Genomic DNA, 10,000 nt, shown 5'->3' with positions numbered 1-10,000 from the left:
CGGCGAAAGAGACGACGTTAACAGCGTTTCACCCCAATTACCATTATCAAAATATTGCAAGCGGAAGGCTCTTATGCTGAAGAGGTGAATGTTGACAAAGAATACCACAATTCTGACGACGGAAGCTAAAGGTTGGGTCATTCAGACACCCACTGGACATCCGAGGGGTCTGTGTAGAGGAGAAGAGAGGACTGGCCGTACTAAGTGAGTTAAAAAGAATCCTCCCGCCCCGTTCTTCTTCCCGTCTTTATTTATATACGTCTAATTGTCTCTCTCTCTGTGTGTGTGTGTGTGTGTGTGTGTGTGTGTGTGTGTGTGTGTGTGTGTGGAGGGTGTGTGTGTGCGTGTGTGTGTGTGTGTGTGTGTGTGTGTGTGGGCGTGTGGGTGTGTGGTGTGTGTGGTGTGTGTGTGTGGGGGGGGGGTGGGGGGGTGCGTGTGGTGTGTGTGTGTGTGTGTGTGTATGGGTGTGTGGGTGTGCGTGTGGTGTGGGGTTGGGTGTGTGTGTGGGTGTGGGTGTGGTGTGTGAGTGGGTGTGTGGGTGTGCGTGTGGTGTGTGTGTGTGGGTGGGGGTGTGTGTGTGTCTGTTCTCCACTTCCGCCCTCCTACACTCTCTCCCGCATCTGCTTTCACCTTAATACTCTCCAAACCTCCCTGTTTGTTCATCTGTTTGTCTGTCTGTCTTTCTCTGTCTCTCTGTCTGCCCCTCTCTCTCTCTGTGCTTGTGTGTCTCTGTGTGTCTGTTATTTTTATTTGTTTGTTTGTTTGTTTTTTGTGTGTGTGGTTCGTTTTTTGTTGTTGTTTTTTTGTGTTTTTTGTTTTGTTTTTTTGTTTTTTGCTTCTCTCTCCCCGCTTCTCTCTCTTACTCTCTCCAGCTCCCTCTCTCCCTTCCTCCCCCTCTTTCTCCCTATCTCTCTCTCCCTCTCTCTCTTTCTCCCTATATAGGACATTTTTTACTGGTCATGACGTTAAGATTGACCTGCGTATGAGCTTAGACAGACACTTAAAATTTATTATGACAAGATTTCGTTTTTGGTTTTTCAGAAATTTCTCAGCATTATTATCGTTACAGGAAACATTCTGCAGTTGATTTAATGTGTCCGTTGTGCAAAAGTGGAGGTGAAGATGAGTTGCATTTTGTTTTATGTTGTCCTGCTTTAACCAGTTTGAGAGTACGATATATCCCACCTGCTTTTTATAGATATCCCAGTCAATTTCGTTTAAGTCTACTTCTAGCATCTGAAAAAGAAAGCGTCATAAGGAATTTGTCAATATACTTGTACAAGGCATTGCATTTCAGATCTGTTGCAACTTCATGATTTTCTTCAGTGGCTGTGCTTGTTTATGTATTGTACCCCTTCATGAGGGGCAATGGCCTTTATATGAATAAATCATCCGTATCCGTATCCGTATCTCTCTTTCTCCCCATCTTTCTCTCCTTTCCTCTCTTTCTCCCCATCTCTCTCTCTCTCTCTCTCTCTCTCTCTCTCTCTCTCTCTCTCTCTCTCTTTCTTTCTTTCGATCTCGCTCCCTGTTTCTCTCTCTCCCCCCCCCCACCCCTATCTCTCCTTCTCTGTTTCTTGCAAATAGACACACACGCAAATATGTACACTATCGTTTGCTCCCTTCCCTGATCCCACACACCCACATGTACACACACACATTATCATTAGTATTATCATTGTTGTTGCTGTTGTTGCTGCTGCTGCTGCTGTTGTTGTTGTTGCCGTCAACATCATATTCATCGTCATCATCACCATCTCCGTCGTCGTCGCTGTCGTTATTGCTACCATTACAATCATTAATTTTGTTGTTGCTGTTGCTGCAGTTGCTCTTGTAAATCAACATAGATTCTGTTGTTGTTGTTGTTGTTGTTGTTTTTTGCTTTCCTGTTTTTTGCTGTTGTGTGTGTGTGTGTGTGTGTGTGTGTGTGTGTGTGTGTGTGTGTGTGTGTGTGTGTGTGTGTGTGTGTGTGTGTGTGTTTGATTTTTGGTGGGTTGTTTTGTTCTTGGTTTTTTATGTTGTTTTTTTTTGCTTGAAATCTCCAACCTCACATTATAATTGAATGAGGTCTGTAATATCGAAGTCACTTTCGACAAAGTTTACGGTTATGGCTTGCATGAATAATTAAAAGGAAAGAGAGAGACAGAGAGGAGGGGGAGGGAGAGAAAGAGACAGACAGACAGACGAGATAGAGAGAGACACAGACAGACTGACAGAAACAATGACAATAACTATCAATAACTATTACATTTTTATTGACAATAGCCTATTGGGCTTCCATGCCCAGGTGGGAGGTGGAAGACAGACAGACACACAGAGACTGACAGACAAATGCACACAGACACATACACACACGCGCGCATACGCACGCACACACACACACACACACACACACACACACACACACACACACACACACACACACACACACACACACACACACACACGCAGAGAATTAGAGAAGACGACGGTTTGTTCATACAAGGCTATTGCCCCTCATGAATTGGGTACACGCATACACACAAAGACAGACACAGACAGACAGACAGACAGACAGACAGACAGCCACTCGTTTGAATAATCTTAATCCTTCCCAGCCCGTTTCTACACAAACCACCACCATCCACACCCTCTCTCTCTCTCTCTCTCTGTTATCTCCCTCCCTACCCCCCCCCCCCCCAACTCCCCGGCGCGTCTCTCTCTCTCTCTCTCTCTCTCTCTCTCTCTCTCTCTCTCTCTCTCTCTCTCTCTCTCTCTCTCTCTCTCTCCGTGGACTTATCTCGTTTGCAAACCAGAGTGTAGCATTGCATATTTCAGTGACATGGACCATTTCTTCGCATGGTTGGCCGGACACATTTCTGTTGGCATAAAGGGGAGTGTCACCAATACTCACCCCACCCCCCCCCCCCCCCCCCCCCCCCCCCCCCCACTCCCCGCCCACTCCTTCCCCGTCCATTCTGTCGCTCCTTTTTTTCCGTCTTTCTTTATGTTCTGGAACTGATCCGTGATGATAAGAGAACCCCCACGAACAGAGACGAAGGAAAGTCATAGATCGATAGATCGATGGATTGATACACAGACGGACAGCCGCGCGTGGGTATCTAAGATAGGTGAAGGGCTGGATGGGTGGTTGAATCGATGGGCAGATAGATAGATAGATGGATAGATGGATAGAAAGTGACATACACACATACAGACATATATACATACTTATGGATAAACTGACAGAAAATGAGTAAATTTGTGGGTATATATTGATAAATGGTTGGGCGAGTGGATAAAACCAATGGGTAGAGGGATTGATAGACGATAAGCAGATATACATAGATAAGTAGGTAGATAGCTAGATAGGCAGATAGATAGGGATTGATAAACAATAAGCAGAGATAGATATATAGATAGATAGATAGATAGATAGATAGATAGATAGATAGATAGATAGATGAGAGAGAGAGAAAAAAGAAGAAAAGAAAAATAAGAAAGAAAGGGATGAAAATAAAGATTGTGTTTCTCTTCCGAATATTCCAGTTTTTGATCAATACCAGTCAAGGACCTACAGACGCGCCGTGGCAGTATCGATTCAGCGCTGCACCTCTGATCCAGTGATCACCAGTGATCAGCATTCGGGCCCTGTTTCGGCATGGTGTTGTGCGCCCTTGGAAAATTGACTGTACTTCCATTTTCCTCGCTGAACCCAGGTATGGTGGTGGTTCGTCCGTCGGGATCGACGAGGACCATCTAGTCATCCTGGGGGTGGGTGGGTTGGGCTCTGTGGGTGCGCAGATGACTGATCAGGCCAATCCGCGCCCGGAAAGTTCTGACGCAGTGTGGACAGGGGATGGTGGCGGCTGTCAGGGACTTGCTGGCACTGCTTTTCCTGGCCTGTCTGCGTTGCTCTGCTGCAGCGATTCTGTTGGCCTCACAGGATTTGGTGCCTTTGTGGACAGCTGAACGCCACTTTGGTCTGTCCATTGCATTCAGCTCCCATGTGTCGTGGCTGACGTTGAAGGCCTTCAGAGAAGCTTTCAGAGGTATGAACGGGTACCTGACTGCGGTGTGGAAGATCAAAGCTGCGGAAGGGTAGGACTGGAGGCACCGCCTTCCCTATGCTCAGCCCTTGACTCCGTCCGTGAATGTGAGTTCATTCACTGCCCCGAAGACCGTTCAAATCAGATCAAATCAGGTCATGTTGTTTATATAGCCTATCCGAACACAAAGGAGTCGTTGCAGGGATGATCACCAGTCAGTTCTTAAAGGCAGTCAAAGGGAACAGAAAATGATGTTATGATATTTACTTAAGCAATGTTAAAAGAACCAGTTCACTCACATCTCAGACAATCTACGTAAAAAACAAACCAACAAACAAACGAACAAACAAACAACCCCCCCTCCACTCCCCTTTTTTTTCCTTTTTTTTTTTTTTTTTTTTTATTTTTTAGAAAATATCAAGAACGGAGGGGTAAAATCACATCACCAAAGGTGAAAAAGGTCTGGAACATTTGGGACATTGAACCTTTCTTAACATTACAACCTTTAACTTTTTTTTTTTTTTTTTTTTTTTTTTAGAAAATATCAAGAACGGAGGGGTGAAATCACATCACCAAAGGTGAAAAGGTCTGGAACATTTGGGACATTGAACCTTTCTTAACATTACAACCTTTAACATTTTGTTGTTGTTGTTGTTGTTGTTGTTGTTGTTTTTTTTTTACCTTTGACACGAAACTATGGGCACATCTGTTATTCTCTGTGTCAGTTACCTCGCTGTTTTTTGTGTGACAAACATCATGTTGAAGGAGGAAGACGGTGGGGTGGGGTGGGGTGGGGTGGGGGAGACAAAACGAACAACTGGAATGAACGGCGTCATGCCCTGCACCCCACCCCCACCCCCACCCTCCCCAAGCACATTTTCGTTACTACCATGCCCACAACTTGACGTTACACATGACAATATTCCCTGTCACACAATACACGTGTTGTTTGTTTGAGTACTCCTGCGTGGAAAGACATAATTATTATTTCGTAATTTTATTGTAGATATTCTGTCCATGTTTCTGTGAACCTGTAATTACTAGCTATTAGCGATCGGAGAGCTTGCGAAGGACATACAAGAAAGAGGATGAGAGAGAGAGAGAGAGAGAGAGAGAGAGAGAGAGAGAGAGAGAGAGAGAGAGAGAGAGAGAGAGATTCGGATGGTTTATTCAAAAAAGGCCTTAGCCTCTTATGAAGGGGTGGTGTGTAAACTTATTTCGAAAACATTATGACTTACAGTATATGATACAATAAAACAAAACAATACCTAGACTGATAATCAGGATCAACTAAATGACCGGATTTTGAATGCTTTGTATAGATAAGTTGCAAACTGTCTGACTTCTTCTTCACGACGTGACGTCAGAAGCAAAACTAGTTTAAACATAGAAGGCTGAGAGTAATATTTCTGGGGTATGAAATTATACTTTACTTCATATAAATTTGGACAACAAAACATGAAATGTAATTCGTTTTCTTCTGCATTTGTGCACAATGAGAGAGAGAGAGAGAGAGAGAGAGAGAGAGAGAGAGAGAGAGAGAGAGAGAGAGAGAGAGAGAGAGAGAGAGGAGGGGGGGGAACTGGAACACACGATTTTTGTGAGATGAAGGTCTGCTCTGCATTGTGATGTAATGAATTCAGTTATAACACAATTCCAATACTTGAAACCAAGAGAATCCTACCGCATGGCTGCTGTAAACTTAGCTAACCTGTTCACCACTACCACTTTCGTCAGTCCTGTGCCACTGAGTGCAGTATATTCTGTTTGTGAATTTTCAATGTTGGGGGGGGGGGGGGGGGGGCGGGGGGGGGGGGAACACCCTGCGGGTGGTCCTACCAACTATTGTGGGACTAGAAATGGGATGAAAGAGCATGGGTGGTCTGTTTAAAAGGGTAGGGAGAAAGACAGGGATAGACGTGTGTGCATTCATTTTCCTTCATAGATCATTTCACCTGGGTCTCCGAACAAAGGGGAGAGAGAGAGAGAGAGAGAGAGAGCGACAGGGCGACAAAGAGATAGAGAGAGACAGACAAACAGACAGACAGACAAACAGACAGCAACTGTAATGCGTCGTTCGACCGTTCCCCGTGCTTGATCAATTGTGTATGAAGTCAGCTTGTGCGACAAACAGTTCGAGAAAAACCTATGTTGTTTTTGTAGATGGTTATCTTAATGAGACAACATCCGATTCTGACGTGGGCTCTGAACAGCTCAAGGTAATCTTGAAAGGAACGCTTAGCGAATCTGCTCAATGATGGATAAAACAAAGCAGCTTAACTAATACAGCATTGTTCTCGGTCGTAAGGTAAGCAAATCACATAATCCCCCAAAGGTTATGCTGTTTCCTGGAGCAGGACAATAGCAGTTCCGGTTTTTGCTTCTCTCTCTCTCTCTCTCTCTCTCTCTCTCTCTCTCTCTCTCTCTCTCTCTCTCTCTCTATCTGTGTGTGTGTGTGTGTGTGTGTGTGTGTGTGTGTGTGTGTGTGTTTCTTTGTCTTTGTCCCTGTCTCTGTCTCTGTCTCTCTGTCTATATCTTTCTCTCTCTCTCTCTCTCTCTCCGTCTCTCACTCTCTCTCTCTCTCTCTCTCTCTCTCACACACACACACACACACACACACACACACACACACACACACACACACACACACACACACACACACACACACACACACACACACACACACACACTGACGTATGCACGCACGCACATACGCACAAATGCCGGCAACTAGTTGTATGCCGATGAAAAATGTCTTTCATTGTCATTGTCTCTCAGTCTCTGTGTCTCACTGTTTGTGCGTGAGTGTGGTTCAATGTGTGCTTCTATCTTAGTATCAGCAATATAGAAATTGGCGTCGAGCTATATTTCACTTCCGTACACTCTTACATTGTCACTGTCTCTGTCTCTTTTTCTTTCCTTCCATTCGCCTGTATGTCTGTCTATCTGTCTGTCTGTTTGTTTGTCTTTCTCTCTGCCCCCACCCCCTCCACTCTCCGCCTCCCTCTCCGTCTCTCACTCTCTCGCTATCTCTGTCTGCTCTCTGCTGCTGATAGTACCCGCGTGTGTGTGTGTGTGTGTGTGTGTGTGTGTGTGTGTGTGTGTGTGTGTGTGTGTGTGTGTGTGTGTGTGTGTGTGTGTGAAGCGATAAATAGATAGACAGATAGACAGACAGACAGACAGACAGACAGATAGATAGATAGATAGATAGATATACCGAGAGAGAAAAGGACGGACAGACAGAGACGGAGGGAGGGGATAAAGAGAGAGACAGACAGACATACAGATAGACAGATAAACAGACATGTGAAGGGAATAAAGAGAGGCGGACAGACAGACAGACAGACAGACAGATAGACATGTGGTGTTGCGTTGCAATATTCTGTTTGTGAATTTTCTATGCTGCAACTAAGGGCGGGTGGACCTGACGTTTGGGCAGAGAGGTAGGTTGATCGACGGGTGGTCTGTATGAAAGGTTCTGGGGAAATCGATACACTGCTGTTTGTATCCGTTTCTTTGTGTTGTTTGCTGTTGTTTCTTTTCTCTCTGAGTGTGCAGGTGTGTCTGTACTCTGAATGTCTGCCTGTCTGTCTCCATTACTCTCTCGTTTTCTGCTTGTGTGTCATGCTGTCTGCTGACCATCTGTCTAGCTAGCTGTGTCATCTCTCAGCATCTTTTCTTCTTGTTCTTTTTTTTTTTTTTTTTTTTTTTTTTCACCCTTGAAAACAAGGTTCTATTGTTCCTGTTTTCCAGCATGAATCACGATTTACAGTTTCAATGTATCAGCATTCTCTCAGTATCTTTCTGTCTCCCTTCTTTCTCTTAATCTGCCTCTCTCTTTATCTCACTCCGTCTCTGTCTCTGTCTCTCTCTCTTTCTCTCGTACTCTGTCTCTCCTCCTCTCTCAGTATCATCATCACCCCCTTCTATCTTTCTCTCCCTTTCTCTCTTCTCCCCCTACCAGTGTTTGGGTTTGTTGGTGTTTTTTGTTGTTCTCTCTCTCTCTCTCTCTCTCTCTCTCTCTCTCTCTCTCTCTCTCTCTCTCTCTCTCTCTCTCTCTCTCTCTCTTCTTTTCTTACTTTTCGGAATGTTTTTGTCTTCCCTCGTTGTTGTTTTTTTTTTTTTTTCTTCTTCTTTCTTTTCTTCTATACACAGACTTAGCGTTACTTTTACAAAATTAGAACAGGTTTATGACTCGTTCTTTTTGCAATGTCTAAAAAAAAAAAAAGAGAGAAGAAGAAATGACATGATTATATAACTTTTCAAAAACCTTAAAGATACTGCAGGAAATGTCACCAACTAAGAAAATCTTTGTCAACTTTTTCAGTTATGAAATGTTGTGTCCATGACATTGGTCCCTTAACCCTTTATTTTCTGTATTGTGTATGTCTCAAATGTATGTATGCATGTATGTATGTATGTATGTACCTCCTTTACAAAACAGGCCAGTGACTTTACAGTAAAATATTTCTGAGTTCTGAGTTATTTCTTTTCTTCTGTGCACACATTCCGACACATGGCAGAAACAACCATATACGATATTCTGTTTGAAAAAAAAAATCTTTTCTAACTTGCTTTGCCTCTATATGATACTCCCCCCCCCCCCCCCCCCCCCACGTTGTATTTATCATCCTTTTTTGTTAATTCAACTTCGAGTAATCACTGACATTACAGACATATTCTCTTACAAAAACAAAATGTCAAGCTGATGAGACTGGGTACGAAGAGAAATAAGTTTCTGTCTTCCTTTATTCATTTCCTCCTTTCCTTCTGTTTTCTTCTTCTTTTTTTTTTCCTTGATAAATATATGTCTCTCTTTCTCTCGTCAGGATTTCTTGTTTCTTTCCAATCTGTTTGTATTGTTATTTTGTTTGAGATTGGTTTGTTTGTTTGTGTTTGGTTGGTTGGTTCTTTCCAACACTAACTTCAGAACTCTAAGTTGTTCTGTCTTTCTGTTTATACCTCCATACTTATCTCTGTGTGTGTGTGTGTGTGTGTGTGTGTGTGTGTGTGTGTGTGTGTGTGTGTGTGTGTGTGTGTGTGTGTGTGTGTGTGTGTGTGTGTGTGTGGGGGGGGGGGGGTGTGTGTGTGTGTGTGTGCGCGCGCGTGTGTGTGTGTGTGTGTGTGTGTGTGTGTGTGTGTGTGTGTGTGTGTGTGTGTGTGTGTGTGTGTGTGTGTTTGTGTGTGTGTGTGTGTGTGTGTGTGTGTGTGTGTGTGTGTGTGTGTGTCTGTGTCTGTGTCTGTGTGTCTGTGTCTGTGTCTGTGTCTGTGCGTGTGTGTGTGTCTGCGTGCAAGTACTCTCCTCTTTGTGTCTCTGTCTGTGTGCTTGTCTGTCTGTATCCCTGTCTGTCATAATCTCCGTCCCTCTTTCTGCTTCTGTCTGTCTGTTTCGATTTCTCTCTCTCTCTCTCTCTCTCTCTCTCTCTCTCTCTCTCTCTCTCTCTCTCTCTCTCTCTCTCTCTCTCTCTCTCTCTCTCTCTCGCTCTTCTCTGTCTTTGTCTATCTGTCTGTCTGTCTGTCTCGACTTCTTTTTGTCTGTCTATCTGCCTGCCTCTCCTCTCTCTCTCTCTCTCTCTCTCTCTCTCTCTCTCTCTCTCTCTCTCTCTCTCTCTCTCTCTCTCTCTCTTACTCCTTTTCTAAACATGTCTTTCTCTACTTAGTCATCATTAATGGCCTTTCTCTGTCAACCCCGGTATTGTTTTTTTGTTTTTTTGTTGTTGTGTTTTTTTAACTGCATCCGAATAATTGTTCCGCTCACCAAGCCATGTTCATTAAACTCCCTGGAGACCCAGCTTACGGGGGAAACCGGGTACTGACTGTGGTAAAACATCAATCACCCGCAGAGGTTCAACTCCCTCCAGGTTTAGCAATAGGCAACTTTGTTGGTACCCGTTGTTCATTTTTTTTCCCCTCAGCTGGAACATCAACCTGAACGGTCAACTGAGCATTGAGCTTTGCTGATGATGGTGAGC

The sequence above is a fragment of the Babylonia areolata genome, chromosome 24 (assembly GCF_041734735.1).
Source record: "Babylonia areolata isolate BAREFJ2019XMU chromosome 24, ASM4173473v1, whole genome shotgun sequence".
NCBI lineage: Eukaryota > Metazoa > Mollusca > Gastropoda > Neogastropoda > Buccinidae > Babylonia > Babylonia areolata.
This window is presented reverse-complemented; position numbering follows the sequence as displayed.